This window comes from Rhineura floridana, chromosome 5 (assembly GCF_030035675.1).
Source record: "Rhineura floridana isolate rRhiFlo1 chromosome 5, rRhiFlo1.hap2, whole genome shotgun sequence".
In the NCBI taxonomy this organism is placed as follows: Eukaryota; Metazoa; Chordata; class Lepidosauria; order Squamata; family Rhineuridae; genus Rhineura; species Rhineura floridana.
In genome coordinates, this window is record NC_084484.1 from 79390124 (window position 1) to 79415337 (window position 25214).

Below are 25214 nucleotides of genomic sequence, written 5' to 3' on the forward strand. Positions count from 1 at the left end.
ACATAAGAAGAGCCTGCTCAATCAGGCCAGCGGCCCATCTAGTCCAGCTTGCTGGTCTCACACTGTCTAACCCGATGCCTATGGGAAGCCTGCAAGCAGGACCTGAGTACAACAGCACTCTCCCCTTCTGCAGTTTCTAGCAACTGGTATTTGGAAGCATACTGCACCCAACTATATAGCCATCATGCCTAGTAGCTGGGGTTTGGCATCAGAGGTTTAAAAGAAAAATGCTGCAGAGGGGCAGTTAAAAGAGCTCTTTAGAGGCTTGGCAGGGTCAGTGTAAAGTTCTGAGAATAGAATTATCATAGTGGGATAAACTCTTGTGGTTCAGGCCTCAGTGTTGCTATGAACCCCAAACAAAGGCAGGCTAGATAATGTGAACAAAACATACGTAATCAGCATATTTGTATCATTCTGAGTGCATCCATTGTTCACACATTAAATAAGCGATAGTTTGCATTTTAAAAAATTGGATGGCTTTTCCCCAGAATTCAGATTATATATTTTACAAAGTATTTTGCTCTGTGGTCAGTCTTATGAAGATGCTTGGTGCTGTGCATGGGGATCTGTCTCCTCAGTTACACAATCTGTATCTGCGCACTTCAATTCTGTAGGAATTGTATGGGTGAGGACAATGTGTATTGAGGTCTCTGCATTCATAAATTATTTTTATATTTATCTTAATTTTTTATGCCAATCTTTAATGCAAATATTTTCAAACACCAATGGAAGATTTCCACCCATTAACTTCAGAAGAAAGTTTTTTCCATGAATTTAGCAGCAGAGAAAGAGTAAATATCCCCCTCCATGCCTGCTCTATTTTCATTAATTATTAGCCCCATTATAAAATCACATAATAGTAGAGTTGGATGGGACCCATAAGGCCATCAAGTCCAACCCCCTGCTCAATGCAGGAATCAAACCATACCTGATAGGTGGCTGTCCAGCTGCCTCCAGTGTTGGACAGCCCACCACCTCCCTAGGTATTTGGTTCCATTGTCATACTGCTCTAACAGTTAGGATGTTTTTCCTGATGTTCAGCTGAAATCTGGCTTCCTGTAACTTGAGCCCATTATTCCGTGTCCTGCATTCTGGGATGATTGAGAAGTGCTCTTTGAGTACAATTTTGTAGCCAGCTATGGATCCACTTGATAGTTGTTCCATCAAGCCCACTTTTAGCTAGCTTGCTAATCAGAATACTTGGGGCGCTTTGTCAAAAGCTTTGCTGGAGTTGAGATATATTATGTCCACAGTATTCCCACTCTCTACCAGGGAGGTTACTCAATCAAAAAATGGGATAAGATTACTCTGGCAGGATTTGTCCTTGACAAATCCATGTTGGCTTCTAGTAATCACTGCATTGTTTTCAAAGTGCTTATAGAGTGACCGTTTTATAAACTGCTCCAGAATTTTTCCAGGAATTGATGTCAGACTGACTGGTCTGTAGTTCCCAGGTTCCTCAATTTTGCTCTTTTTGAAACTAGGGAAAACATTAGCCCTTCTCCAGTCATTGGGCACTTCACCCATCCTCCATGATTTCGCAAAGATAAGATAGTGGTCCTGAGAGTTCTTCAGTGTCGGAAGGCAGAGCTGGGGTCCCAATCCCGGGGAGCTGGATCCAGGAGAGTTGGGAGAAGAGTATTCGGATGGATGGCAGAGGGAAGGGGGAGGAACTTCCCCCCTTTGGAGTGAAGACGAAACAGAGGAACTGCCAGTGATAAGGTCGCTTAGCAACGGGGAGCCTGAGCCCTCCCTGGACATTCTCACGCCTCCCCCTCTTTCAGGCTCAGAGCAAGAGGGGGAAGAGGGAGGGCTGCTCACAGCCGAAAAGCGGGGAGGCAGTTTACCATCAGCCCCTCCCCTATCCCCCATCCTGGAATCGGAAACTTCAGAAGAGGAGGGGGTGATGCTTCCCCCCTCACCGCGCACACGCAGACAGCTGAAAAGACAGGAGAGAAGGGGGGGAAGGTGGGCAGTACCTGAGGGGCAGTTAAGGAGGAGCAAAAGATTGCGCGCCCGTTTGGCCCCTTCTTAAAGAACAGATGGGAAGAAGTCCCTTGCTCTGTCAACTTTCTCCCAATGCCACAGGACCTGTATCCCTGTATTGCTTCATGAGAAAATGTTTGGACATTACCCTAATAAAACACGAATTAACTACAATCGTTGGTCTGGTTCCTGAGTCACATCCTGGGCCTGACATTCAGCCAGTTCCTTCAATACTCTAGGATGCAGTTCATTGGGCCCTGCAGATTTGAACTCGTTCAAAGTGATTAGGTATTCCTTGACCATTTGTCTATCAATCTCAAGCTGATGCAATTTTTTTAAAATCTGCAGATTAGACTTATTTAATAAAGTATAGCCTTTCAAAAGCTCCATTGTCACCACCTACCCCACCTCAGATGTCAGTGCACTCAGAGGAGGTTCTCCAAAGAAAATATCAATGTAATAGCTTTAAGCTACTGAATTGTTAGAAGTTACTTAGGAGCAGGGCTGTGGAGTCAGAGTCGGAAGCAATTTTGGGTGGAGTCAGAGTCGGTAGAAATGTTCCGACTCCGGCTTCAAAATAAATTTTGATTGACAAATTTTTTAAAATATAAATTCAAAATGTCAAAGAAGCTTCCCATGAAGTCAGCTGTAGTTGAGTATTTCACCATAACTCAAGATGGAAAACATTTTGTGTGTCAGTGTATGACACAGGACCCAGATGAAGACAAATGCTGTGATGCCAAGATCAGCGCATATTCAGGCAGCGATAAAAATGCTCCTATGAGAGCTTCCAATTTAAAAATACATTTATAGCCCTTTCCAGGGCTGTGGAGTTGGAAGCAATTTTGGGTGGAGTCGGAGTTGGAGTCGGACAGTAGAAGAAAGGAGGACTCAGAGTCGGAGTTGGAGTCGAAGGTTTGGTGTGCCGACTCCACAGCCCTGCTTAGGAGGGACAGGTGCCTGTGGGCTTTTTGAGCCTTAGGAGAAATATTCCATGCATCTAATCATGAAATGGACTCTGGTCCATGAAAGGTTATGCTATAATAAATGTGTTAGTCTTTAAGAAGCTACAAGACTCTTTGTTGTGTATCCTTTTCCCAGTATTTTTCCTCATTGTTTACTGCCCCAGTGTGTCAGTAGACTAGTTGGCATGAACAGGTATGAGTTCAGGGCTGAGGAAAGAGAAGGCCTTAGAGGTTGCTTCCAGTTTGCTATTTTAGTTAGATGTAAGTAAGTAAAATTTTATTTCGGTCACACACCAGTTACGATAGAATTTTATAGAGAAAGGAATTCATAAGATTGACCTTATTCCCTCCCAGGGGTGTAGTAGTCCAGGGGGTCTTATACCCCATACTGTTTTGGGAGCAGGGTCCCAGTAGGGTCCCTATGTCTTCAGTGTCCTTTCCTGCTGATTGGAGCCAATCAGAGTGAAAGGAGGCGTCTAACAAACTCCCCTTTAATCTGAGTATGGCAACCAAAAAGCGAAACTCAACAAAGGAAGTTCCTTGCCTTACAGCATCTTAATACATTTGCCCATAAATGTGCACAGTAGATCTAGCTAAAGGCAGCAGATGGCTGTCTGCATTGATCGTTGCAATGCATCACTAAGGGAAAATACTCCAAACAAAGGGCTCATCCAGACTGCTGGATAATGTGTGATATGATCGCTTTGTGTATTCATTAATTTTCGGTGGTCCATACGATGTCACCCGTTTTCCCACATTTTCTTGCGGTTAAATCTGCGTTTGCCTTACCACAAAAAATGCAATTTGCCTTTTTAAATCGGGAATCATCTGCTGTACCTTCAGGCGTGGTGTCACAGGTGGAGCTTGGAAAAAGTGAAAAGAATATACGGGTCTTCCTGCTGCATGTGCGGGCGCAAAAAAAGTGTATTTTTTACATCGGGAAAGAGCGAACAAACAGGAAAAGTGGGGACTGTCAGATGACAAAACAAATATATGGAAAACATGGATTATCTGGGTGAGTTTGGACAAGCCCATAGACTGTGTTTCTGCAGACTTTTTGTACTGGAGTAATGGCATCAAGGATAAGTAAATACCTCACCTAATGCATTGCTTAATCCATGTTTCTTATCCCGGTATATATACATAAGCTTCTTCTCCAAGCTACATCACAGGGATGATTTTATTTCTGTTGCTTTTCATTCATGTTGGTTTTAATTTTAATTTTTTAATTTTATTTCTTAAATGTATATCTCACCCATCCTCCCAAAGGAGCCAAGGCCAGCAAACACAACTGCAATAAAAACACAGTTTAAATATAAAAATATAAAAAACAATAAAATGGTATTAAAACATAACATATCTCTCTCTGAATGCAGAGTGACTGATAACTTCTGAAATAAATACATAAATGGTCTTCCAGAAGGCAATTCTCTGCATGCAAACTGCAAGCCCTACAGAGGAAACTATACAGGCAATCTTATATTTGCCTAACTAGAAGTAAGTCCCATTGGACTTACTTCTGAGTAGTAATGGATAGGATTGTGCGATAAGCCTCCCTTTTCTGTCTCATAATACCCCAGCAAAAATCCCTCTTTATTTCTAAAAACTGGCTCTGTGCCACCTGCCAGGCAATTTGAACGACACAGCTAACAAGGGCAGATCATCTTTTACACATTTCTAAGAAGCAAATGCACACAGTGCACAGGTGGCTTTGTTTGCAGTGCTCGGCTTTACGTTGCCATGCCCTCAACGTGTTTTCCACATTAGGCCACATAATTATTTCTAGCTTATTGTCCTGGCATTATTCTTTGTTATGTGTTGAAAGCAGAGAGAGACACACAAGGGAGTCGTCTTTTCTTCCTTTTACTTGTTTCCACGGCACATGACAGCTTTTCTGTGTCGATACGCTTAAGACTTCTGGCAAGGCCTTCCATCCAATATGAGCAAAGTAACTGGTGGGCCAGACAGGGCTGTGGGAACTTCGTGAAACTGGTGAAACTAAGCTTCTCCAGTGACGCAGAAAAATGCAGAGAAATGGTCTATCGTGCACCTGTTTTGCTTTCCTCATATCCACGTTGGAGGTGATCTCAAGCATTTGGAGAAAGGAGTAGTTGGCACACGTTTTGCATGGTGAAAACTTACCCTGGATACATTAAAGGGCAGTTCCCTCAGGGCACATACTCAAGATGTGATGTAATGTCTTACCACACCGACTAGATAGAACCAAACTCTCCAAACCACCCCAGACAAAAGCCAACAGAAAGCTAACTTTGAAAGCCCCTTGCAGCTTGGAAAAGGCTACTTCATGGAGTCCTTTCTCCCACCTGTACATTCCTACATGTTGAGATCTAGCGGTGACAAGTTATTGCAAGGACATAGATTATTGGCAACAAAGGAAATGTGTTTTTTCCTGTTATAGCCCTGGGATAGTGGAACCATCACCCACAATAAATTATTTTGATTCAGAGCCTCTACTTTTGTTTTTATTGTGATTATCTTTGGCCTGCATGAGCATGTTATAGGGAGAGCTGCAGTAACCACTTAACACTGCTGTTTGAAACTATGAACTGATTATCTGCACTGTTCGCTGTTTCTTTTATTGTTTCATTTGGGTTTTTCTTATTTTAATGTTATGATTGTCTTGTTACCTACCTTTGGAAGAGTGTACTGAAAGGCATGTTTAAAAAACTGAAAGACCGTCTTACCTCTCATATACCTAGGGTTGCCATATTGCCCAGTTAGCCGGGTTTTACCCGGATTCTTTGCATGCCACCTGGCTAGCCCCTTAGGTGGCCCAGATTCTCACCTTTAATTTTTTTAAAAAATTAAGTTTCTAGGTGGTCCGGTTCTGGAGATATACAGAAAAATGTCAGCTGCCCCCCCGACTGTTAAATCTTTCTTTAAACAGTACTGTATACAGTACTATAGCACTTCTAGCTTTAACCCCGCCCATTCAGCATTGCAGCCAATCAGAGAAGCCAGGATTGTTTCAGTTTCATTGACCTGAGGCAGTGTCTAGAAAACAAAATGGTGGTGTCCCCTCCCCCCCATTTATCTGAAGATCTCATAAATTGGGTAAGTATATACATTTCAGTTTCTTTTCCTCTTGTGTGCAGGAGTCAGATCTTGGGCAGTGTTTTGAAAACCTTCCCAATGCTTTTTGTAAAAGCAATGCTAATCCCATATGTTGCTTATCACTTGAGGTTGCATTTCTGTCCCTGTTTGAGTAGGCCCCACTGAATACACTGGGACTTGCTTCTGAATAAATAAACCTAGGATTGCACTATAAATATCTTTACAGTTTGTGTAAATAATAAATATATTCGATAGTCATGCTTATATAAATATTTCTTCATTTATCATATTTTTGGTTTTTGGTTAGGAATCCTGACTGGTTGTGAGATGCTTAGTTTTCTGCCTTACTCATAGGAATCTTGTGGCTGGTATGGTATTACATTTAGGAAAGTGATACTGCCTTTTGTGTTTTTTTTTCCTATTTGCATTTCACTTATCTTTAACCTCACTCCGTTACAGCCATAGAAGCAACAGCAGCATATGCAAGATAGTTAACTCCCATTAGTGATAAGAGCAAGAATTTATAATTATTATTTCAATTAAAACAAGAGGCTTATCAATACTTTGAAGAGGACCAGATATTTATTTTCTTTCTGAGCCCAGGACTGGGTCTTTCATGATGCCTGGTGTGGGGGGGGGAGCAGGAGAGTAGTCGATAAGACAGACATCCTGGCATTGGTAATCTAATTAGCAAGGTATGTGTGGGGTTGTTGCACACTTCCAGGCCCAGTTTCATTTTGAGTATGGAGGTGGAACCTGTGTAGATGTGGTTGATCAAAGGGAGAAGAAATTTTGAGTTAAGCAAAGCTCTGCTTTTATAAAACCTAAGAAACATACAGATACTTTGAATGTCTGAGTGCCTGCACCAGTGGAATACTGGAGGAACTTGTAAAACTTGCTGCAACAGTATTTAGAACTGAGCATGTGGTGTGAAAGACTCCTTTTCCTAACATTTTGGCTTCTTGTTTTTCTCCACCCACCACATTTTTAAAATATATCGTATATGGTTAACCGTACTGCTGCCCTGACTTACTTTATGTTTGTTGCTATTTTGTGTTTTTATTATGTTTTTATATTGATTGTGTATTTTTATTGTTTTTATTATATTTGTAAGCTGTGCTGAGCTCTGTTTTTAACAGCAGAAGGGCAGGATATAAATCCTCTTAATCAATCAATAAATACTCCATAGTGTTGGAAACTAGAGTCTAGGCATTTAAGGCTGAAAATGTTGCTTTTTAAAAAAAGATTTCTCACATCTTTCCCCAGTTTTTGGTGGTAATTCCTAGGCACAAAAACAAAACAACTGGACAATCCAAATATTAATATGCAAATAATATGCATAATATGCAAATAATTTACATAATGTGCAAATAATTTACATAATATGCAAATTAGCCTGCCTGGATTTGTGGAACTGGAATATGGCAACCCTACATATACCCAGTTGATCACTGGCTCTGCAGGTGAGGGTCTCCTGCAGATACCATCTTATCAGGAGGTCCATTCTGCACAACATAGGAAGCGGACCTTTAGTGTTGTGGCACCTACCCTGTGGAATTCCCTCCCCTTGAATATTAGACAGGTGCCAACTCTGTTATCTTTTTGGTGCCTACTGAAGACCTTCCTCTTTCAACAAGCCCTTTAGGTAGAGACCTTATCCCAGTCTGCGTCTGTGTTGAACTGCTTTTTAAGATGTTTTTAAAGCTTTTTTTAAAAGATGTTTTGTTTTAATATATTTTAAAGTCTGTTTTTGAGATGTTTTAGAGTGTTTTTAGTGTTTTGTTCACACTGCCTGGAGGTGGCTCTCCAGGGTTTCAGGCAGAGATCTCTCCCAGCGCTGCATGGAGATGCTACAGATTGAACATGGCATCTTTTGCATGTGAAGCATGTGCTCTACTACTGAGCTACAAGCCTCAGCCAAATGAATAAAGCCATTGATTGAAGGGTTCTAAATACATATAATGTCTGTGTTGGATGATGGACTCTGTTGTTCTTAAATTCAAGAAAGCGAAAAAGAAATATTTTATTCCATTCCTATCCATATTTTCAATCTACTTCTGTGATTGTGGGGACAGAAGTAAGGATAGTGCTTGTTCCTGATAAATTTGAATGCCCAATGTTATGGGTGCAAATGTGTGTATGGTGTAGAGGAAAGAAATGTCTGTCAATCCTTTCCACAAGAGGCTATGTGGATTTTATAGTGAAGAAAAGCAACTCTTCAGTTATAAAACAAAACAAAAATCCTTTTCCAATTATCCTTGCTTTCCATTTTTCCACTTGCCATCTGATTTTGCCCAAAACATCTCAAAGTATAGTGCTTGGAATTTAGTGGAATAAAGATTGCTTTTTTTCCTGCTGTATAGCAATCTGAGAAGCACAGCCTGTTGAATATCTTGTGTCTGTACTGAAATCAATACATCAAATCCCTGCAACTGGGTTTGTAAGCACTGTAATTTGAGAGTGAATTCTAGCCTTATAGGGAGTTTCATTACATTTGATTTCATTGTAAGTGGTTCGTGACAAGTTAGCTATATGCAAGTTTTAAGAGAGGTTACCAAAAAAGAAAAAAAGAATGCACTCTCCCACACAGAACAGCCCTACAAAGGAACCCTAGGATGCCATCTAGGCCTGCCTAATTACATCCTCCAATAAAGGATAAGGAAACATTAACACCTGCAAACGACTTAAGGCCACCACTTCTCTTTTCCTACTATTTCTTTCTTAAATCATATAGCAGGATTTGCAAAACTGTCATTAAATGATTTCGACAGATCTTGTGTCCTAAATCTATTATTAGAAGTTATAGATAATAGCTTAGAAGCTGGAAGTGGAAATAGGAGCAAAGCAAGGCCATGTGTGTCTGTATGGGGTTTGGCGGGGTGGGTTGTCAAGTGAGCAAATTCACTGCATCCCATTTTTGCCAGTCTTGTGGCAATGGCACTTGTGCATATCTCATACAAAATCAGGGGTGTGTGTGGGTTGTTTAGCATATGGACCCAGATCATCTCTCAACACCTTTTCAAAATATTGCTTCCAGTTTTGTATGGATGTCCTCTGAGCACTATTCATCCGTATGTCTCAAAATGTGGTCAATAAAATTTGAAATATATATTTTCCAAGGAACATGTTATGGTGAAAAATGGTTTGATTAAAAAAAAGCTTGGTCAATTAACTTGATCAGTTACATATTTCTGCGACAGCCTGTGTGTTTTATTTCCTTTGGTAATCAGTGTCCGTTAGATTTTGGTTAAATTTCTACCCTATTATGTCACTGTACTGGTGTTTTTAAGGATGTAATGGATTTGTTTATGTATGGTTTTATGTATGTTTTGCATTTTTAAATCTATGTATGTTTTTATGTATGTTTTGTATTTTTAAACATATGTAATCCACCTTGGGACCCCCATTCCGGATGAGAAGCGTGTTGTTGTTGTTATTGTTTATATCCAGCAGTGATGCCTTCAGTTCCACCTTCCTGTTTTCCTTGTTCTCCTGTTAGTCAAGTAATGCATCTCATTTATTAGACTTTCTCAACTGTGTTCATACAGAAGAAAATTGTCTATTCAATCTAGCCACCTCTCACAGCATTAATAATGTGTAGTGTAACATTCATATTATAAATTCTATGAAAAGCTGAAGTATACGTTTTTGCTGAGATCTGCTTAGTTTCAGTACTGTATACCTTATTATCTGAAAGGGGAAAACGCTGCCAAGTTGGCTGGGCACTTGTGTCTCTCTTTTCACCTCCTGGTTTAACCTTTGTTAAATCTTGGAATAGACTTTAAAAAATGATTTGGAATAGACTTAAACATTTGGCAGGGCGGGGTGTGTGAGAAGTTGTAAACACATTGCAACAAGCCTTTATAGCGGGTGTGACTAACCTGTGGTCTTCCAGATGTTGCTGAACTACAATTGCTATCATTTCTGACAATTGGCCATATTGGCTGGGACTGATGAGAACATCTGGAGGACCACAGATTAGCCATCCCTGCTTCAGATTTTTATTATTATTATTATTATTATTATTTCTCACTTTTTCTCCAAGGAGCTCAAAGTAGTATACATGATTCTCCCCTTTCCATGTAATCTTCATAACAGTCATGTGATGTAGGTTATGTTGAAAGACTGTTACTGGCCCAAGGTCACACAGTGGCTGAAGGGGGATTTGAACCCCGGTCTCCTAGGTCCTAGTCCAACATTCTGACCACTACACCACACTAGCTCTCTGTATAGTGTGTATAGCAGGGATAGGCAAAATGGTGCCCTGCAGATGTTGTTGAACTAACAACCCCCATGAGCCTCAGTCAGCATGGCCGTTGTATGGGAGCATGGCATGATGAGAGTTGTATTCCGACAACATCTAGAGTGCACCACATTGGCTACCCCTGGTATATAGTGTGTATTGCTTTCAAGTTACTAGTCACAATACTCAGACTGAGAACTCCACCTATAGAAGACAGAAGGACAAATTTTAAGCAAAGGTCCATCAGTACACCTATTCTATTAGTGACAGACCACACTATACTTGGAGGAAAGAGTCCTAGAGAAGAGTGAGAATGCTATGATACCAGCATAATATAGAGACTGAGTCACTCATGTATCGTTTGGGCAGGAACTCCAAGTCACATGTGCTTCCATGGCTGTGTGACATTTAGATGAGTTACGTGACCTCAAGAGACATTATTTGCTAGGCCAAATCTAGCTAGAGAAAAAAGAACAGCATATTTCAATTCATCCTCAATAACCTTGAGTATTAAAAAAGAAGATGAGTGAATGAATGGGCATGCAACAGGATGGTGACTAAAGCCAAGGCAGTAAAAAGCTGTGGAGGTGATCATTCTTAGGGAGGTAATTGCTTCCATTATGTCTCTTTTCCCATAGAAATGTAGAAAAATGTAATAATGACAGTAATTAGAGACAAAGCTCGACTTAGATTAACCCTGAAATTATTTAGGATCCTTCCCCCCCTCCTCCCCCCCAAATAGGGAGTATAGGCTATTCAAGGGAGAAATCAAGGCAATTCATCACTGTTCTTCCTGCTTGGATCAACAGGAAAGAATAAAATTGGAGGCTTTCAAATAGCATTAGAAATTATCGAAGGATCTTACTTGTATAAGTAAACATAGAAGGATTTTGGTTATGGGAAGGACATTGCTAGATAAAATAGCAAGTGCTGTAGATTTAATTCTACTTCCAGCTGATTTCAGAAAAGCAACATCTCCAGGGCTCTAATGTGGAAGCAACCATAGATTATGTCCTGCTAAATAGCCAATAGCTTCAGTTATATATATGATCCCAATTTCAATTCACCTGTGATCTTTTACACTCGGTATCCAGCTATTTGGATATTTAACTGTACAGTGTATAAAATTCTCTGATGAAAACATCCACATCCAAATGAGGAATCAGAGTTCATCTTGGTCTGAATTTTTACAATTGTGATCTTATAAAACAGGAATTAATACACTTAAATAAGTAAGTGCAACTAGAAGAAAAACAGTGATTTCAAAATTTTATCAGATATTCTGAAATTATTAATGTGAGAAACTTAAGAGCTACATGGTTAAATGAAGTCAGGATTAGGGTGAGTCAATACCTTTAGAGTAATGAGAGTACTTCTGTAAATACAGTGGGTTGGATCTAAACTGCATATAGACCTACTGAAATCAATGGAATGTTAGTCTTAAGTACTCATTGACGGACTCATTGATTAGGTCTAGATCCAACCCAAAATTATCATAGGAAAGGGGTTATAAAACCTAACAGAAAATTATTAAAAGGAATGTCTAGGTGGTTTATTTCCCTAACAGGCTTCACAAGATGTTCAGTAATTACAGCACAGTATTTTGGAACTGTGGATTGAAGTCTGGATTACTTTTCATCAATGGTAGTAATGTCTACCTGCTGGCTGAAAAATAAAATAAACTATTTGCACAAGGAGGCGGGAAATAAACAAGCCAGACACATGTATGGGGTAAACTAGGGCCACTTTATTAACTACAACTTAAGAACTTAAGAACATATGAACTCAAGAACTTATAAGCATCTGACTTCTAAAATTTATAGAGAATTGAAACGTGCGGGAAATCCATTAATCCTTGTCAGGCTCCTAAACCTGTCATGCCCGGGTGAGCCTACCCTGCAGGGAGTCAAGCTGGCTATGCTTCCAGCTCTTTCCCCCTGCTACACCCTTCAGGTGCAGAGGGAGGTCTTCCTGATTCATGTCCCCCTGAAGCCCCATAACTCCAGGTGAGTGACACAGGTTAACCTCAGCAGTGTCCATAGCCTGCCCCACAAGGTCCCACAGCCCTGTGCGCAAGTCTCTGGGGTAACTGGTCACTTGAAAAGTGCCTCAGGGTACTCACTGCTCATACTCCCCTCTTTCCTTTCCCACATACACCTGCCACAGGAGGACGAGAAGTCTCAACTTAGTCCTTCTTCACCCACCTGGCCCAAATGGCCTCTTTCATAAGAACATAAGAACATAAGAAGAGCCTGATGGATCAGGCCAGTGGCCCATCTAGTCCAGCATCCTGTTCTCACAGTGGCCAACCAGGTGCCTGGGGGAAGCCCGCAAGCAGGACCCGAGTGCAAGAACACTCTCCCCTCCTGAGGCTTCCGGCAACTGGCTTTCAGAAGCATGCTGCCTCTGACTAGGGTGGCACAGCACAGCCATCACGGCTAGTAGCCATTGATAGCCCTGTCCTCCATGAATTTGTCTAATCTTCTTTTAAAGCCATCCAAGCTGGTGGCCATTACTGCATCTTGTGGGAGCAAATTCCATAGTTTAACTATGCGCTGAGTAAAGAAGTATTTCCTTTTGTCTGTCCTGAATCTTCCAACATTCAGCTTCTTTGAATGTCCACGAGTTCTAGTATTATGAGAGAGGGAGAAGAACTTTTCTCTATCCACTTTCTCAATGCCATGCATAATTTTATACACTTCTATCATGTCTCCTCTGACCCGCCTTTTCTCTAAACTAAAAAGCCCCAAATGCTGCAACCTTTCCTCGTAAGGGAGTCGCTCCATCCCCTTGATCATTCTGGTTGCCCTCTTCTGAACCTTTTCCAACTCTATAATATCCTTTTTGAGATGAGGCGACCAGAACTGTACACAGTATTCCAAATGCGGCCGCACCATAGATTTATACAATGGCATTATATCGGCTGTTTTATTTTCAATACCTTTCCTAATTATTGCTAGCATGGAATTTGCCTTTTTCACAGCTGCCGCACACTGGGTCGACATTTTCATCGTGCTGTCCACTACAACCCCCAGGTCTCTCTCCTGGTCGGTCACCGCCAGTTCAGACCCCATGAGCGTATATGTGAAATTCAGATTTTTTGCTCCAATATGCATAATTTTACACTTGTTTATATTGAATTGCATTTGCCATTTTTCTGCCCATTCACTCAGTTTGGAGAGGTCTTTTTGGAGCTCTTCGCAATCCCTTTTTGTTTTAACAACCCTGAACAATTTAGTGTCGTCAGCAAACTTGGCCACTTCACTGCTCACTCCTAATTCTAGGTCATTAATGAACAAGTTGAAAAGTACAGGTCCCAATACCGATCCTTGAGGGACTCCACTTTCTACAGCCCTCCATTGGGAGAACTGTCCGTTTATTCCTACTCTCTGCTTTCTGCTTCTTAACCAATTTCTTATCCACAAGAGGACCTCTCCTCTTATTCCATGACTGCTAAGCTTCCTCAGAAGCCTTTGGTGAGGTACCTTGTCAAACGCTTTTTGAAAGTCTAAGTACACTATGTCCACTGGATCACCTCTATCTATATGCTTGTTGACACTCTCAAAGAATTCTAATAGGTTACTGAGACAGGACTTTCCCTTGCAGAAGCCATGCTGGCTCTTCTTCAGCAAGGCTTGTTCTTCTATGTGCTTAGTTAATCTAGCTTTAATAATACTTTCTACCAGTTTTCCAGGGACAGAAGTTAAGCTAACTGGCCTGTAATTTCCGGGATCCCTTCTGGATCCCTTTTTGAAGATTGGCGTTACATTTGCCACTTTCCAGTCCTCAGGCATGGAGGAGGACCCAAGGGACAAGTTACATATTTTAGTTAGCAGATCAGCAATTTCACATTTGAGTTCTTTGAGAACTCTCGGGTGGATGCCATCCGGGCCCGGTGATTTGTCAGTTTTTATATTGTCCATTAAGCTTAGAACTTCCTCTCTCGTTACCACTATTTGTCTCAGTTCCTCAGAATCCCTTCCTGCAAATGTTAGTTCAGGTTCAGGGATCTGCCCTATATCTTCCACTGTGAAGACAGATGCAAAGAATTCATTTAGCTTCTCTGCAATCTCCTTATCGTTCTTTAGTACACCTTTGACTCCCTTATCATCCAAGGGTCCAATTGTCTCCCTAGATGGTCTGCTTTGAATGTATTTATAGAATTTTTTGTTGTTGGTTTTTATGTTCTTAGCAATGTGCTCCTCAAATTCTTTTTTAGCATCCCTTATTGTCTTCTTGCATTTCTTTTGCCAGAGTTTGTGTTCTTTTTTATTTTCTTCATTTGGACAAGACTTCCATTTTCTGAAGGAAGACTTTTTGCCTCTAAGAGCTTCTTTGACTTTGCTCGTTAACCATGCTGGCATCTTCTTGGCCCTGGCGGTACCTTTTCTGGTCTGCGGTATGCACTCCAGTTGAGCTTCTAATATAGTGTTTTTAAACAACTTCCAAGCATTTTCGAGTGATGTGACCCTCTGGACTTTGTTTTTCAGCTTTCTTTTTACCAATCCCCTCATTTTTGTGAAGTTTCCTCTTTTGAAGTCAAATGTGACCGTGTTGGATTTTCTTGGCAATTGGCCAGTTACATGTATGTTTAATTTAATAGCACTGTGGTCACTGCTCCCAATCGGTTCAACAACACTTACATCTTGCACCAGGTCCCGGTCCCCACTGAGGATTAAGTCCAGGGTTGCCGTCCCTCTGGTCGGTTCCATGATCAACTGGTCTAGGGAATAGTCATTTAGAATATCTAGAAACTTTGCTTCTTTGTCATGACTGGAACACATATGCAGCCAGTCTATGTCCGGGTAGTTGAAGTCACCCATTACTACCACATTTCCTAGTTTGGATGCTTCCTCAATTTCATATCTCATCTCCAGGTCTCCCTGAGCATTTTGATCAGGGGGACGATAGATCGTTCCCAGTATTAAGTCCCTCCTGGGGCATGGTATCACCACCCACAACGATTCTGTGGAGGAGTCTGCCTCTTTGGGGGTTTCGAGCTTGCTGGATTCAATGCCTTCTTTCACGTATAGAGCGACTCCGCCACCAATACGTCCTTCCCTGTCCTTCCGATATAGTTTATATCCAGGGATAACCGTATCCCACTGGTTTTCTCCATTCCACCAGGTCTCCGTTATGCTCACTATATCAATGCTCTCCTCTAAGACCAAGCACTCCAGTTCTCCCATCTTGGTTCGCAGGCTCCTAGCATTAGCATACAGGCACTTGTAAGCAGTGTCTCTCTTCAAGTGTCTTTGGTACTTGTGGTTAGGCCTGTGGTAATTTTGCTCTTCTGAATTTATATCCTGTGCCCCTGCTCTCACAATGCCTACTTCTAGGCCTACCCCTTTTAAAATTTCATCATTTCTTTGGTTTTTATCCCAGGGGGGAGGTTTATTCCGAACCGGACCTTTCTCAGCTCCTGTCGGGTTTCCCCCCTCAGTCAGTTTAAAAGCTGCTCTGCCACCTTTTTAATTTTAAGTGCCAGCAGTCTGGTTCCATTCTGGTTCAAGTGGAGCCCGTCCCTTTTGTACAGGCCCGGCTTGTCCCAAACTGTTCCCCAGTGCCTAACAAATCCAAACCCATCCACCCGACACCATCGTCTCATCCATGCATTGAGACTGCGAAGCTGGGCCTGTCTGGCTGGTCCTGCGCGTGGAACCGGTAGCATTTCAGAGAAAGCCACCTTGGAGGTCCTGGCTTTCAGCATCCTACCTAGCAACCTAAATTTTGCTTCCAGGACCTCACGGCTGCATTTCCCCATGTCGTTGGTGCCAACGTGCACCACGACCACTGACTCCTTCCCAGCACTGTCTACCAAACTATCTAAACGACGGGCGATATCCGCAACCTTTGCACCAGGCAGGCAAAACACCTTGCGGTCTACACGCCCATCACACACCCCACTGTCTATGTTCCTAATGATCGAATCACCCACTACAAGGATCCCTCCACCCCCTGGAGATATATCCTCGGCACGAGAGGATAGCTGTTCATCCCCCAAGGAATGGGTCCCTTCTAAGGGATCGTTTCCCTCTTCCTCAGCTGGATGCTCTCCTTCCCCGAGACCATCGTTGTCCATGATAGCAGGAGAGCTATCATCGTTGGAGTGGGACACAGCTATAACGTCCCTGAAGGCCTCCTCCACACTCCTCTCTGCCTCTCTCAGCTTTTCCAGGTCCGCCACCTTGGCCTCAAGGAAATGAAGTCGTTCCCGGAGAGCCAGGAGCTCATTGCACCGAGAGCATACCCACGACTTCTGTCCAACAGGCAGATAGTCGTACATGCTGCAGGCGGTGCAAAACACTGGAAAGCCCCCACACCCCTGCTGGCTTCTTACCTGCATAGTTTTGTTTAAGTTTCAATCCCCTATGCAGGTCTTCTAAGAAAATGTAATTCCCTAAGTCGGAAAGGTGAACCCCATCATCTCTATAGAGCTCTTCCCTATAATGCTTGATCTCTGGATGAGGAATTGTTCCATCACCCACTTTCAGCAATGCCAACTTGATCTCTCAATTAACTTTACTGCCCGCTTTATCGAATGCTCTAGGATTCCCATCACCCCTCCAAACTTGCCGAGGCAAAATATTTGACCATAAAATAACCACTCCAGGCCATCTTTGCCGTATCAATTCCAGATCCCTCAACGCCTGCAGAATGAGGGCCTTTCCTTTCAACAGACTGAGGTCATTGCAGCCAGCGTGTATGATTAGCATTTGTGGCGTTAGTCTGATCTCACCCTGGTGAAAGAGAAGAGGCAAAACCCTATCCCAAGTTAATCCTCTCCGGCCCAACCACTGGACCATTGCCATCTGGCTGCATCCCAGCTGGGTCCCCAGCCTAGAGCACTGTGCCCTATGACTGGCCCAAAATATCATACTGTGGCCGGTGATGAGAACCCGAAGGAGTTCACCTCCATCCCAGCCACCTGCAAGATGTTCAGTAATTACAGCACAGTATTTTGGAACTGTGGACTGAAGTCTGGATTACTTTTCATCAATGGTAGCAATGCCTACCTGCTGGTTGAAAAATCAAATAAACTATTAGTGTAGAATTAGATCCTTTTGTCTTCTTGCTCACACATACAAAATGTTTAATGCCAAGCAAAGAAGAACCATTTCACACACTGTTATAGGCAAGATTTTATAGGCAAAGTAGGAAGGCCAAGGTACTAACTATGCAGGAAAGCGACCTGCATGTCCAAATTTACTAATTATATAGAAACTAAAGACAGCAAATAAACCCATTTGAGCTGGTTTCCAATTTATTAGATAATTCATAAGAATTCATGTAATAGCTTATTACCAAAATAAATGCAGTGCTAAGCATGCCATTAAAAACTCATTTATATATACTTATATATATTTATATACTCATTTTAAGTAACAGCTGGCACGAAAAGAGACAATTTTCAACACGACCTCAGTGCATGGGGAGATGTTTCACTTTTTCCTCTGACACTGTGGTTGTGAATAATAATGGACCCTCCCTTGTTATTTGGCCCCTGGTGGGGTGGGAGACATCAACTGGTGCTAATGAGAGCTGCTTTTCTGGAGCTAAGAGCCGCTGTGGGGAGCAATATTTGTTAAACGAAGAGTAACTTGCCTCCTACTTAGAGTAGCATCCACATCCATTGCAGCAGATGGGGTGGGATGATTTTCCTCCACTTAAGAAAGAGCTCCAATTTCTCAAGCATAGCTATCCTAGAGAAGGCAACCCATGGTGTGGGGGCTACATATTTCATAAAAAACAGTGAATCAGGCATTTGTATAGGCTAGCATTTTGATATTGTTGTAACCTGCCCTGGGACATTATGGTGAAGGGCAGGAAAGAAATTCTATCAATCAGTCAATCTAACCTTAGCTAAAATAAATCATTTTTGGCTATTGTTTGAATGCATCAGATGTTGTATACGGAAAAATTTTCCACATAGCATCCGGCAAATGTTATCACTTAGACTCTGTCTTGGATCCTATGTTCTACTTTGGCTTGAATTGAAGAGGCTTCTGCTTGTGTCTGGGGAAGTGCCAGTCTCCTCCTTCCGTCTGCAAGCCCTCTCATCCTGTGAAAAGCTGTCCAGGAGGATCTTCCAATCGTCTAGTTTTGGGGTGTGAGGAAAGCAGCTGAAGGTGGGAGAGGGAAGCCAGTGACATTCAAGGGGGATATTTGGAAGCAAGCCTGTTATTCGCGTTTCCTGTTATGCTGTAAATGAAAACCAAATGTCAGTTTTTTAACAGATAAAAAGGCTAGCACCATAGAGCTAGCCATAGAGCACCATAGAATAACAATCAGTTATTCCTAAATTGAATAAAAAATGCAGCAGATCATTTTATCATGTATAGGCACTGGTAGAAAGCTTCTGCTTGAATGAATCAACTGAACTAATTTTCTGCTCCAGAGAAGAAGGCGTCATTCAGCTAATGTTAAGTTTTCCATTGGTGGAACAGGGAGAGCAGCAATTTTCAGCAATTCACCCTTCCCCTGTTCAGTTCTGCAGGTCCTTTTCACTCTCAGGGGAAGCAGGCATATCCGACCAAAAGTCCCAGTCTAGTAGAGCACATACAGATCTATGGACAGCTCCGAGGGGACCTGCTAAGCCAGCTACCCCGGGGAAATTGTATGCTGGGAGCTAGAAGAAACTGAACCTTATGTCAGTGGTAGACAATGTGGTGCCTTCCATGTGCTGTTGGACTACAACTTTCATCATCCCTGATCATTGGCCATGTTGCTGGGGCTCATGGGAGTCCTGGTCCAACAACATCTGGAGAGCACTACGTTGGCTATCTCTGCTTTTGGTAGACCAACAACCAGACCTGGTGTGGTTGTCTCTGCCTTCCAGGAGGGCTTTGCTGGCTATTTAAAGGACCCTGACTTATTTCCAAATCTCTGGCTTCTGCAATGCTGGAGAGACATAGGCACTGTGGGGAGCTGCATCCTTCAAGATGGAGTATGATGACAGAGGTGTGTCCTCTGGCCAGGAGTGCGCTGAATAAGATATTGATGGTTCTCCTCTGAGGAAGTAGCCTGAACTTCATCAGAGTCCTCAACTGCTCACTGCAAAGTCCCTGGGTCATGACAGTCCCTGCAGTCACCCCACACCCTAAATATCCTCCAGAGAGTTGAGGTGGCCTTCCAGAGCAGATTTAGGGGAACACAGGAGCGATGGGGAGGGAAAGAATAACTGAAACTTCCCTCCCTGTTCCACTAAGAGAGCCCTACTGTCAGCTGAGCAACAATGTTGGATACAACCTGAGCTAATGTAGATAAATATAAAATTGGAGACTAGAATGAGATTTCTAAGCAGTGTGCATAATTCTTCATTAACAAGATACATGTTCTGAACAAGGTAAGATCCAGTGACTTTGAACAAGGTAAGATGACTTAATTCCAAGGAAATGTGCTTAGGTCCGGTGAGGCAATCATTATACACAAGAACTCTTTGATCATACATTTACTGCTGCTGTATAAAACAATACTGATATTCTATTTGTGATGAAGGACCTTGTCTTAAAATGGGAACGGTATCATTCCAATTATTAATATATTCCAATTATCGGCAGGGTCAGTCATTATGTGGACACAGGCTTTAAGTCCACTGCCAAAAGTCTGAACTGCCATCCCAATAAACACATCTAAGTTCCTCAAAGCTACGTAAGTTTCTTTGTTCTGGAAGACTGAAACTGGTTTTATCTGTTTGCCAATGAAATCATTTCCCACTATAGGAACTGCACATGAAAAGGCATCACCCTTATATTGAATTAGACCACTGATTTATTTAGTCCAGTGCTATCATCTTCAACTAAACCCACAAGGACTTTCACAGAGGTCTTTCCCAGCCCCCTGCAACCCTTTTCATTGAAAATGTCAGGGACTGAACTTTGCACCTTGTGCATGCCACCATTAAGCCATGGCATTGCCACTACCTTACTTGTCACTACCAGTTGTTAATTAAAGACTGAAATCTGATCCCCTATACATATAATGGCAGAGAACTGTACTCATACAGGGTGAATTTGCCCTAGAATGTGGATGGCGTGGATGCCTGTAAATGTATAGTCCATTGGCAGTAATGCAATGTGAATAGATGACCTCTGTATTCAGGTGTACGTTTGAATCTGGATCCAATTTAACCTGTTGTTCCTTATCTAGAAAATGATCTGGAGCAGAAGCTCTTTTTGTGGGTTTCCTTATCAGGGAATATCTAATTCATTCAGAAGACAGGCAATTAGTTTAGTTGTATTTGTATTTCATCAATTTTGTAATTAGTTTTTTTAATTAAGCACCAATTTTTCTCCATTTTGCATACTTCTAGTCACAGCTTTTAGCTATTAATGAATATAAAAAATATATTGGGCACAATTCAACCAAAGTTAACGGCATTTAAGTCCACTGATGTAAGCATGCATTTAACTTTCCATTTGGAATAAATGGAATTTAAGAGCTTTATTTTGGCTATAGCACACCCACTGTATGTGAATGTTAACTCTTTATATGCATATAATCTGCATAAATATATTTATTAGCATGCTCTGTGGATCATATTTAGAAAAGGGAAAAATGAATGCTTGTTTTCTGAAAAAAATGTTTATTTCCATTCTACTTTTAAAATTATACTACATTTATCTCTCGTTATATGATCAAATTCACTTCCTGGATGTGTACACAGATGCTTTTGTGCTGCTATATCATCCATATGCTTTACAGTAAGCAAAACCAATAACAATAAACTTTACAGATGTGCAAATATTTTATGAAGTTTCTTGAATTTAGGATGTTTACAAACATCATATAAATATATAAACTATTTCAGTGAACTTTCTTCATTGCAATCAATTTAGCTTCTCCATATGCGCCTTGGCAGACCTGCAAAATAAAATCTAAATGAGGTTCATTTGTATTTTTGGAGAAAATACATGAAAATTCTCATTGGCAACATAGTCTTATACACAAACATGAAATCATGATTCACACTAATGCATGTTCTGCTATGAAACTGTCAGCATAATTCAGCAGTCACCAACCCTTTATAAACTCCTGCTGAGTAGGCGAAGAAATTAGATCTATAGATCTGCCTTGCACCCAAACAGGATGCCATTATACATGGGTAACCCAACCCAGCATACACTGAGATGAGTGCAATCCCACCAGGCCATTCCTACCCATTTCTCAACATGGATGGGAAATGCACAAAGTTGTGTTTTTGTAAATGTGTTACTAGTCAGAGTTATGGTCATGTTATATTTTATTTATTTATTTATTTATTTTTAAAACTTATATACCGCCCGACCAGCAATAGCTCTCTGGGCGGTGAACATAAATACAATAAAATACAATAAAATACAAAAACATCACAATCTAAAATCAAATTTCACAATCTAAAAAACTGGATAAGCTAAGATCAAATTACAAACATTACAATCATTAACAAAGAATTAAAATGCCTCAGAGAAGAGAAAAGTTTTAACTTGGCGTCGAAAGGATGATAGTGTCGGCGCCAAGCGCACCTCCTCAGGGAGACAATTCCATAGTTCGGGGGCCACTACTGAGAAGGCCCTTGATCTTGTCACCGCCCTCCGGGCATCCCTATGGGTCGGGACCCGGAGGAGGGCCTTCGTAGCAGACCGTAGTGTACGAGCCGGTTCATAACGGGAGAGGCGTTCCTACAGATATCGTGGTCCCGCGCCATATAAGGCTTTGTAGGTTAGTACCAACACTTTGAATCTGGCCCGGAAGCGTATTGGAAGCCAGTGCAAGCGGGCCAGAACAGGTGTTATATGGTCAGATCGCTTAGTTCTTGTTAGCAGTCTGGCCGCCGCATTTTGCACCAGCTGTAGCTTCCGAACCGTCTTCAGAGGTAGCCCTACGTAAAGCGCGTTGCAGTAGTCCAAACGTGAGGTTACCAGAGCATGTACTACTGATGTAAGGTCCTCCTTACTCAGGTAGGGACGTAGCTGGGCTACCAACCGAAGTTATGTCTATCTATCCCTGGATTGGAGCCAATGCGACCTGTAGACCAAAGCTCCACCGCATCAATATGCCCTATGCTTTTATTGGATTGTTTGCAGTGCAACTGTGTGGACTTAAGTAGACATGGAGGGGTAAGTAGAAGGACCTACATGTTTATTCACATTTCTGCCCTGTTCACTTTTAAAGCAGGCTCTAACTTTTTGCATGAATGGGGTACATAAGAACATAAGAAGATCCTGCTGAATCAGACCAGTGGTCCATCTGTTCCAGCATCCTGTTCTCACAGTAGCCAACCAGATTATTTTATTTTATTTATTTATTAGATTTATATCCCGCCGTTCCTCTCAGTAGGAGCCCAGGGCGGCAAACAAAAGCACTAAAAACACTTTAAAACATCATACAAACAGACGTTAAAATATATTAAAACAAAACATCTTTAAAAACATTTTTTAAAAAGCTTTAAAAACATTAAAAAAAAAAGGTTTAAAAACATATTAAAAAGCAATTCCAACACAGACTGGGATAAGGTCTCTACTTAAAAGGCTTGTTGAAAGAGGAAGGTCTTCAGTAGGTGCTGAAAAGATAACAGAGATGGTGCCTGTTTAATATTTAAAGGAAGAGAATTCCAAAGGAAATTCCAAAGATGACTATGGGAAGCACCCAAGCAAATCCTGAGCACAACAGTACACTCCTCCTGTGGTTTCCAGCAACTGGCATTTGGATGTGTACTGCTTCTGACCATCCTTTGCCTATCTTCACCACACTCCCCCCTTTCAGATATTTTTTTCTCCCCATCCAGCTCACTTGGTTATGTGAGGCCTGTTAGAAAATCAGTTTTAGCTGCTGTCTATGTACAAGTGGATTGGGCCTAAACTGAGTGGATTTTCATATCAGCCAAGGAGGCATATACTAGTAGTCCTATAATTATTGCTGCTCCTTCTTAAGCATTATGAACTCTGATCATCCATCCAAAGGAGACTCTTCCTCTACCCACACTCAGCCCAATATCTCTCTTCATTTATGCATCTCTTTTGCTAACTTTTAAACTCACTGTACAGCTGTTGGGACCATCCTTTAATTAGCCCCAACTGACCTCAAAAACAGGAGAAACACTGTTACAGCTCTGCACAACCCGTGACCCTAGGGTTGCTAGGTCAGAAGCATCCCAAAACCTGACATTTTAGGGGCGGGCCCAAATGATGTCACAGGGCAGGCCTGAGTGATGTCATTAAGCATGATATATTAAGCATCAATCACAGTTGCTTGGAGCATACAATTAAAAAAAATCTGACTGGAAATTAAGCTAGAAATCTTAGCTAAAAGATGGAGCCTGGGTAGGGAACATTTAATCTAGCCTACTTGCTTTTGGCAAGAAGGGTTTAAGTGCCTTCAGGCCAGTCCAGTCACCAGAAGGCCATTGTAGGAAGAAAGGAGCCTAGTGTTGTGGAGATGTTAGATGGGAGCATTCGGGAGTAAAGATGGATGCCCCTGAAGGCTGCAATTCTAAACACACGTACTAAGGGACTAAGCCCCCATAGAACTGAACAGGACTTACTTCTGAGTAGATATAGTTTGGATTGTGCTGTTGGTAAAGCTTGACGAGGGATCCTCTGCAAAGACATCCATATCCAAGCAGGGTTGGCAACCCCCTGCCTGGAATGCCCTGCCCTTATCTTTTAATGTGGCTGCTCCAAACTTCTTCACAGATTTGACCCTTCACTTCAGAAAGAGGTCTGAGAAATGAGTAAGAGTAAGAAGATTCTCTACCCTTTCTGTCTGCATAGATGCCCTCATCCTTCCCCTGCACCCAGCAGAAGCTCTGGGCCAGGTGGGATGCAGTGGCATCTCATAGAGGACACCCTCCCCTTTCATGGGGTGTATGATTTGTCCTGGCCCAGAACAGATTTTTGGGGTGGACACCGCCAGTTACTTATTTTTTTCTATGTGTTTTTGTCCATTTTGATTTTGCATAGATGACCTCCTCCATGCCCTGCGCCCAGCAGAAGCTCTGGGCCAGGCGGGATGCAGTGGCATCTCGTAGAGGATACCCTCCCCTTTCATGGGATGTATGATTTGTCCTGGCCCAGAGCAGAGTTTGGGGTGGGCATCCCCAGTTACTTAAGTTTTATGATTTTATGACATCATTATGTATTTATGATAATATCAGAAGCCTGATGATTTTGATTGCATAAATGTATTGTTATTCTTGACGGGGAGAGTCCCCCGATCACAGTGATATATCATACAGGGTACCCCAACATATATATTTTGGGGTTCAGAGACATATTAAGTTTGGTTTGAAGTTGCTGTAGTTGTCAACTCCTCTTCTTTTTTAGTGTTTTGGACTTTCAAGCAAATAAGGAACTGGGAACTAGGAACCAACTTCAGCATCGTATCAGTTAAATAGATTAAACAGTCGCGGGGGCAATGGCTGACGTTTTGGTGTATATCTCGGGAACCAGACCACCTAGAAACTTTTTTTTTAAAATTGAAGCTGAGAGTCCGGAGATTAAGGGGTGCTAGCCGGAGAGCCGGAGGACCCCCCCAAAAACTGGAGACTCCTGGTAAAAACCGGAGACCTGGTAACTCTACATGACCCCCAAAGTCAAATGCAGCCCACCACCAGTAACATATGGTGGCCCTCTAGGGGCTTGAGAGAAGCTTCCTCTAATGCTGATTGCCTTAAACAGCAAAAAACAAGGATTGTGAAATCCCCAGAAGATCACAATACATGACTGGTGGCTGTTTTGGGAGCACAACTCCCAATATCAACTTAAAAGTAACATGTTTCTGATTGGGCTATTAGTCTCATTGGCCTTGTTGTAGAGAAATGTCTGGAACAGATATTCTCAGACATTGGGAGTGATTTCTGACACACACCCAAATGTCCAACTGTAAAGAGTAGATCAGACACACTATCTTCTGTTGTTTATCTATTACTTTATAATGCTGATTTTCCTCCAACGAACTCAGGGTGG

General features: G+C 41.9%; 2 protein-coding genes across 3 annotated transcripts in view; one reads left to right on the top strand and one right to left on the bottom strand.

Moving 5' to 3' along the window:
• The window catches only part of MBTPS2 (membrane bound transcription factor peptidase, site 2), a 129936-nt gene that overhangs the window by 8561 nt on the left and 96161 nt on the right, over positions 1–25214 (top strand). The gene's annotated exons all lie outside the window — the stretch shown is intronic.
• The window catches only part of SMPX (small muscle protein X-linked), a 54816-nt gene continuing 47113 nt past the window's right edge, over positions 17512–25214 (bottom strand). The window contains exon 5 of one of the 2 annotated variants that reach the window (XM_061627294.1): positions 17512–18471. The gene's annotated coding sequence lies outside the window, so the exon portion shown is untranslated. Of the gene's footprint in view, positions 18472–20834; positions 21133–25214 lie in introns of those variants that run through there. The other variant, XM_061627292.1, reaches the window with a different exon arrangement.